The sequence below is a fragment of the Dasypus novemcinctus genome, chromosome 2 (assembly GCF_030445035.2).
Source record: "Dasypus novemcinctus isolate mDasNov1 chromosome 2, mDasNov1.1.hap2, whole genome shotgun sequence".
NCBI lineage: Eukaryota > Metazoa > Chordata > Mammalia > Cingulata > Dasypodidae > Dasypus > Dasypus novemcinctus.
The window spans coordinates 39337165-39345753 of NC_080674.1; the positions used below are offsets into that span (position 1 = coordinate 39337165).

The 8589-nt window shown below is 36.6% G+C and overlaps 1 pseudogene; it reads right to left on the reverse strand.

The window, feature by feature from the left end:
• Positions 1–6926: 6926 nt before the first annotated feature.
• On the reverse strand, positions 6927–7872 carry LOC101421554 (gamma-glutamyl hydrolase pseudogene; annotated as a pseudogene).
• Between the last annotated feature and the right edge of the window lie 717 nt (positions 7873–8589).

An 8589-nucleotide genomic window follows, 5' to 3' on the forward strand; every position in this document is an offset into this window, starting at 1 on the left:
GCATCACACAGCTCTGTTACCATGGACACATAAACTAGGAAGCAGGCATTTGTAGTAACAATGTGTAATGTTTATAGATTTGTTTTCTGACCATAAGCACATTGAGAGTTTTTCCTGATGGATCAAACAGAAAACTTCTCTAGCCTTAACCTTTATCTTCTACTTTTCCCACACCAAATATTGCTTCAATTTTTAAGAAACCACTTCACTTTATTGTAAAAAACAAAACAAACAAAAACCATTCCCATAAGAAAATAAGAGAAACTCTAGTGAACAGAACCTGAAACAAAGGGTCCTATAGCCAAGAGAGTTAACAAGAAATTATAGGAGAACAGATTTAGCTGAGTGGTTGAGCGCCTGCCCAAGAACGAGGTCCTGGGTTCAATCCATGATACCTTCTTAAAAAAAAAAAAAAAAAAAAGAAGAAAAGAAATTACAACCATTTTGAAATTTCAATTTGAAATCAGCATTTGTAATGTGGAGAACATTTTTTTAAAGAAGCCTAGTTACAAATGGTGATTGAATTCCCAGATGAATTTGTATATTCATGTTGTCTCAGTCCTGTATATTTTCATATCATTTGCTATTTTGTTTCGCTTATATGTTCATTTTCTACCATAAAGGCTCACTGGAGGAACTTGAAAAGTACAAAAATAGAGGAAAAGAAAGTTCCCCAAAGTCCACCATCCAGAGATAACCATTTGAATATATTTTATTCCAGTCATTTAAATGTTTTACAAGATTTTTGAGGTTTAATTGACATATAGCAAACTGAACATATTTAAAATGTTTAATTTGATGTGCAGTTTGACATATGTCTCAACACAATCAAGATAATGAACATATCTATCACCTCCACCTACCCCATTCCCAGGCAAACACTGATCTGCTTTCTGCCACTATAGATTAGGTTGCATTTTCAATAGTTTTATGTAAACGGATTCATATAATAGGCACTCTTTTTGGTCTGACTTCTTTCATTTGGGATAATTATTTTCAGATTCACCCATTTTGTAGCCTGTACCAATAGTTCATTTGATTTGATTGCTGTTGAATACTTTTACAGCAATTTGTTTATCAATTCACCTAACAATGGATATTGGGGTTGTTTCCTGTTTGGCAATGTTATAAATAAAACAACTGGGAACATTCATGTATAAATCTCTGTAAGTATATATGCTTTCATTTCTCTTGGGTAAGTACCTAGGAGTGGAATGCCTGAGTTACATGGTAGGTGTATGTTTAACTTCTTTAGAAGTTGTCAAACTTGTTTTCCAAAGTGGTTATGCCATTTTGTATTCCCACAAATAGCATATGAGAATTCCAGTTGCTCTAAATCCTCACCAAATTTTGCTTTTAAATTTCTCACATATTTTAATAGAGATGTAGCACTATCTCAGTGTGGTTGTAATTTGCAATAAATTAATAGCAATAAATAACTTTTCATATGTTTATTTGATATTTCTGGATCTTTTTTGGTAAAATATCTGTTCAAATCTTTTGTCCAAACTTTAATTCAGTTGTTTGTTTTCTTATGAGTTTTGAGAGTTCTTTATGCATTCATTGTGCAAATCCTTTAGATATGTGATTTGTAAATATTTTCTCCCAGGTATGGCATTTTTCATTCTCTTAATAGTATATTTCAAGGAATAGAAGGTTTTAATCTTGATGAGTTCAATTTTTCAATTTTTTATTTTAAGAATCATGTTTTCATATTTATGAAATCTTCACCTGACCCAAGGTCCAAAGATATTCTCCTGTGCTTTCTTCTATTAGTTTTATGGTTTTAGTTTTACAGGTAGGTCTCTGATCCATTTTCAATTAATTTTTGTGTATGGTGTGAGGTATGGGATCTAAGCTTTTTGTTGTTGTTGGTTTATTTTATTTTATTTCATTTTATTTCATTTCCTTCTTTCTTATGGGTGTCTTAATGTCCCTGCAACATTTGTTGAGAAAAATCTTTCTTTTTGCTACTGAATTGCCTTTGCACTTGTGTTGAAAATCAGTTCACTGTGTATGTGTGGTTTTTCTAGTTTGTTCCATTGCACTGTATGTCTCTTTTTACCACATTGTCTTGATAACTGTAGCTCTATAATAAGTCTTGATATCAGGTAGTGATAACTCTCCACATCTGTTCTTTTTCAAAGGTAGGTGTATGTGTGTGTGTGTGAGAGAGAGAAAGAGAGAGAGAGAAAGAAAGGGTGAGACTATTCTGGGTCCCTTGCATTTCTTTATAAATTTTAGGATCTGTTTATAAAATTTTGCAAAAAAGGCAGCTGGGATTTTTTTTTTTTCAGGAAGTACCAGGGATTGAACTCAGGACCTCGTACATGAGAAGCAGGCACTCAACCACTAAGTTACATCTGTGCTCCAATGGGTTTTTCCATTTGTTTGTTTTGTTTTTAGGAGGTACCAGGGATTGAACACGAGACCTTGTACGTGGGAAGCAAGTGCTCATCCACTTGAGCTACATCTGCTCTCCAGGCAGCTGGGATTTTGGTAGAGAATTTGGTAAATCTGCAGATCAGTTTGGAGAGTACAATCATTTTAACAATATTGTCTTCCAACCCATGAACATGGGATGTACTGCCATTTATTTAGATCTTTAATTTCTTTTTTAAAAATGTTTTGTAGTTTTCAGTGTATGCCTTGCATTTCTTTTGTTAAATTTATTCATAAATGCTTTGTTCTTTTTAAAGCTAATGAAGATGGGATTACCTTAATTTTCAGATCATTAGTTGCTGGTTTATAGAAATACAATTGATCTGGTATCCTATAACCATGCTGAATTTGTTCATTAGTTCTAATTGTTTTGTTTTTGGTGGATTCCTTTAGGATTTTCTATATACAAGATCATTTCATCTAAAAATAGAGTTTTACTTCTTCCTTTTTTATCTAGAAGCTTTTTATTTCTTTTTTTTTTTTGGTGCCTAATTGTCCTAATTTAAAACCTCCAATACAATGTTTTGAACAGAAGTAGTGAGAGCAGATATCTTTGTCTTGTTTCTAATCTTAGGGGAAAAGCATTCAGTCTTTTATTTATTTATTTTTAGTTAGGCCAGTAAAAAGAATTTATTTGGGAAATGGGGGAAAGAACAGAGGCTTGCTGAGAAATGGGAGAGAAAGATGGAAATACACACCAAGACTTGGTGCAGGCTCCTCCAGGCAAGGAGAGTGAGTTCTGCCTTGTATGGTTACCTTTTAAACTGTTCATTATTCCTCCCTGTTGCTAATTCTAAGAGGATGGGCCCCAGCTGTTATTGGTTACCCCACCTATGGTGGGGGCCAATAGTGAGGCTTGTTTGGAACATCCGGTGCCAAGGGGAGGTCCCAGAAAAAGAAACTGGAACCTCAAGGTTAAACTCAAGGTCTCAATGAGGTTTAGCAGCCATGTTGTCTGTTGGCCATGTTGTGGCTTGTCTTCTCATTTCCTGGCTAACCTGCCTCAACTCCTCCTTCAGAGAGTTCACACCCTTATTCTTAAGGGGGTGCTGGGAGGCAATGGTCATTCTTCTGTAGTTACTTCCTGCTGGTTAGGGCAGTAGTCCCTGCTTGACAGGGCATAATCCTCTCTGGCTGTTCTATAGAGGTTGAGGAAAGATGGTCCGACACTGGTTGGAACTGGGCTGAAATCCCTGTGTGACTATCTTGTTTTGGAAGAGGTTGGTTCTGGAAGAAATAAACTTAGTGAGAATTTTGAAGATATATGGCCCCACTAAAAGAATAAAGAAGATAGTGGTAAGTGGGCCGACAAAGGGGTCCAGCTATGTCATACTGGAGCATGAGAATGAGATAGTCCAGGTGCCTTCAGAGGCTGCATCCCTGAAGGTGGCGGGATTCATCCGGTAGGTTTTGAATGCTGTTTAGGACTATTCCAGAGTGATTTATATAGAAACAGTATTTTTTTCTTGAGAAATAGGCATGTCATTCCCCCACCCACACACACCCTATGCTGCTGTTAGCATATTTAGGGCTCTGTGATTTTGCAGCCCCATAGCACAAGAGAATCTGTTTGCTGTCTTAGGATTTCTAAGGCACAGCTGGTTTCTTCTATGCTGTTAGTTAGCTCTAGGGAGAGATTGTAATAGATAGTGGGGTTTGGTATAAGTTGCCAAGCCCAGTTTTCCATGGTGGTGGTTATGTTTAAGACAGCTAACGGGAATGAGAAGCGGCATTTCCCTTTTAGTTATTGTATATTTCTTAAGGGGTATCTGGCTTGCCTTCCCCCTAGCAATAGATGTTTGGCCTAGAGTTAGATGCAACAGCTGGCTTTGACACAGACACTACTGAGCTTTGTTTCTTGAAGAGGTATTTCAGATCTTCCAATGACTGCCTCTCCTACATCCAGTCAGGTGCTTCTGGTGAGCTGGCACTTCCTTGGGCAGCTGGCTTCACTTGGGATAACTACACCCTGCTGACAATTCTTTAACTTTAACATCTGTGGGAGTGATCAGATCCACAGAGTAAGGTCCATTCCATTTTAGCTCTACTGAGAGTGAGGCTTGTTCTCCTGCCAGGTTTTGATCAGAACTTGGCTTCCTGCTCCTGGGTGAGGAAAGGTTACCCATAGACCATCCTGAAGGGGCTAAGCTGAAGTGGATCATAGTCACCTACTTTGCTGGTTCCCTTTTGGTGGGAAAATGCTTGTCCCTGGCAGGATGGCATGTAGGTTTGCCAGTCCTCCCCAGGGAATGAGTAGGACAGGTTCTGGAATAAGGGTTAGGAGGGAGACCTGGGATAAGCACGCTCATTAACTACTTAGAAAATGAAATTTACTAGGACTTTTAACAAGTTCAATACCCCTCTGCATGTGATTTACAATAGAAAAGATATCATCATAATCATCAGGCATTTACTTTATCTATTTAAGAGAGGACAGACCTACATTTCCTTCTTTAGCTTAATTTCATTAAACATGAATTTACGATTTTCATCATTTTAAAGATTTAATACATATGTTATTTACTTGGTATTCTGTAAACCAGGGAGATAACACCCAAGCTAAATAAAATTGAAACCATTATAGTTTATGCAGGGAATGCACTTTTTCCTTCCTTTATAGGAGTCTTTTTTTAAAAACAAAATTCACATTTTATTTAGATTGAAATAAACTGTATGAAATTTATTTTCTTCACCAAAAATAACAGCAATATTTTTTGTATTATTCCTAGATAAACCACAAAACACTTATTTTTGTAGGCTTTCCAGGTTTTGCTTATGAGTCAAGATGAGGCAGTAGATATAGTCATGGAAATAGACAGAAGAGAGAGACAAACCAGTTGCCAGTATCCATGGCCTCTTGACTCTGTCTTGACAGTGAAACAGAAGTGTTCAATAAATACCTGCTAAAAAGCTTACGAAGGTGTAGGCTCAACAAAGGAATGTAAACAGCAACAACCAGATGTGGAAAAAGGCTTTGGAACTGTAACTTACCCCTTTCAGTTCATTTGATCAAGACAAAATCTACACTGAAATCCTTGCTTGGCAAGCTAAGTTTCTCTCACTCTGGTAATTCCTTGAACTGTCCAATACAAATTTTTAACAATGTACTTAAAACTCTTACAAGTTAAAAGTCAGTCATGAGCCTCATTCTAACATTTTACAAAATGTATTCCTTTCCTTCCATATCTCCTCAAAATTTATTTCTTCAAAGTACTGATAACCAAACTTATAACCTGACAACTGGATCCACAGTGATGATAAATGTATATCTAAAATGACTTAACTAAAATAATTCCAGTGTGCCACCAACAGAGATCACACAGAAATGAAATGTGGCACTTTCAATGCTATCTTCTGGAAGAATGGATGGGTCTTCAAAACATGAGAGTTTAAACAGAGGCCCTTTAAATAGGTAGATTATTAATGACTAAACGGCCTACATATACCTTACAGTTCTTTTCTCCAAATGGAAGAGAAAACCTATTTTAAAAGTCTCATGTATTTTCAATGGTTTCTGGATTACTTGTAGGAAGCTCTGACTTAGTTGTATAGAGTTTGATATATGTGTCCATTATTAAATCTAGATCATGTTTTATATCAAAATTTATATTAAGCAAAGACAAGTTCTTGACCTTTGGTTTGTCAAAGTGTTCCTCAGATATGCTTTGAGAGGCTTTTGCCCATTTTCATAGCTTTCATTCTCAACCTTCATTACTGGAAGAATACATAAAACCTTCAACAATGCATAAACTTCAGGAAAAAACTAGAAGTCAGGCAGATGGAGGGCTTCATAAATGGTGGAAATAAGCTCTATATCTTTCCCTCTGTGTTTCCACTTGATTCTCCAACAATGAAGCTCAACCAAGAATGTATCAAGATTGGGTAAGTCACTTCTGTACATGTCAGTACGGTGTTCCTCCGACATATTGAATTTGAGTGGTCCCATGAAAGGGCACCAGAGGTAAGCATTTAAGGGCTTTGAGGTGCTGTTCTGAGAATATATCTTTAAGTTCCTGAATAATGTGTACAGGAATCTTAAAACCTCTTTTCTTTAATAAAATTCTAAAACTGTAAATAATCTTAAAAGCATACTGACTGCTAGGTTTTGGAATATACTACGATTGTTAAATTTGTTTTAATCATAGTTTAGAAGAGATCTTTCCATAGCTTTCAAGAACTTTTCCTTTACTTACTGAAATTTGGTAATAGAGTTATTATTTTTTGTATTTCAATAAATTTAATTTTTTTCCAATCTTCAGATGCACTTTGAAATAGAGGAAATAAACTCCGAATATCTATCTCCCTCACTGATTATCAAATGTGATTTTCAAAAAATAGTCACATACTGAGCACAGAAGCAGTCACATCACAGAAAGGGAATCTCTGCAGCTCTCTAATATTGCGATGAATAGCAAGGTATTATAACAGTAGAATCACGGAATTATCCAAATCTGTTCTAGTAACACATTGCAACACATATGCATTCAATCGAACATATAACTTTGCTGAAATGAAGAAATATTTCCAATATAAATCAGACAGAACTGATAAATCAGTGCTTCCTTCTCTTCCTTCTGAAAATCAAAGTGATGATTGTTTTTCTGAGCACCACCAACAAAGAAATCTGCTAAATAGAATGCAGTCCTCACAGCATTAGGTGAGTGGGAAATGCTTTTGTCTTTCTCCTACTCATAAGGTGCTTTCTCTGGATGCCACTGGACATCATAGATTGGCTACTCATATCCTTCCATTGTTGAAATAAACTCAGCATCATTAACTGTATTTGTACTTAATATATTGGAAAACTTCTTCAACTTTTCATTTGCTGTAAAATTTGTCACAGAGAGGCTCCACATGTGGAAATTTGCATTCAGAGTTTCTATTGCTAAAGCCAGCAAGTCACCAGGAAAATTCCGGAGCATCCTACTATGCATTATAGCACAAGTGAAGTTCAGAGCCAATGTTGTTCCAACAGTGAGTTAATAAGAGTTCTCCACTAACCCGAAATGAAAGCTCTTCAAATCCAAGGCATGTGCCCCACACAGGAAAATAGCTTCCATCATTAAAACTCTATATGGCCAAGTTGTAAAATATTTTGGCCACATAGGCATACTCTGAGTTCTTGGTGTTAACACTTCCTCCAGGGAAAAGGACCCCATTAATAGATTTGAAAAGCTTTTCATAATCTGTATGTAGAAGATCAAGTCTTATTGGAACAACTCTTGCACTAGCAGACTCCAGATACTTTACATAGGATGCAGCAATATAGTATTTTCCAAGGTTTCTCATATCCTTACCATGGCATTTTTGCATTAATAGTCCAATGATGGGCTTCTTGGTGTTGGGGGTCAAGGATGGGAACAGCCAGAAGCTCGCCACTCTGCAAAGCAACAAGCCCAGCAAGCACAATAGCTGGCCCAGGCTCCCCATTGTGCTTCCTGCTTCCCGAGGTTCAAAGACACTGAGGGTGGGGAGGAGGGTGGGGGCAGCAGGGTGGAGCGAGGCTGGACGGTGATAGAATTATTAACAACCCCTATTTTATGGCTGGTAAAAGATTTAAAGTGGGGAATTACAGGGCAAACTGAATCCTAATTCCCCAGTTAGAAGAGTTTTAATCTGCCATACCTAGCCCCTCTCTCAGAGCTCTCATAAAGAGAAGGCCAGGGCCACTGGGTACATCAAAGAGCTCAGGAAAATTTTTTTCCCTATTCCGATGGTTCCTATATTCAGATTTCTATATGACCCTTCTATCCTGCTCAGCCTAATTAGGGCTCCAGGAATACTTATTCACATGTAAAACTGTGTATTTGATTTTACACTTTGAATAGAGCTCTTTTAAGAATTTTAATTTGTTAATTTGATATTACCATCCCATTATATGAAGTTGTACACTGAGTAAATAGGTGGACACAAGTAGAGTTAGACACAAAACCATAACTTAACTACAGTTACTTTAAAAAGTTTGACTGTAAAATAACATTTAAAAGATTTCTTTGAAGACTTTCTAATTAATCCAATTTGCACTGTGATCATGCAGTTTCGCATAAGAATTTCATTCTTTAATTACTGGCTTATAAACAAAACGTTTCCAGTGCTTTAAGGTACAATTTGCAACATTTTCCTTTACTTCAGAGTTTTGCCTATTTC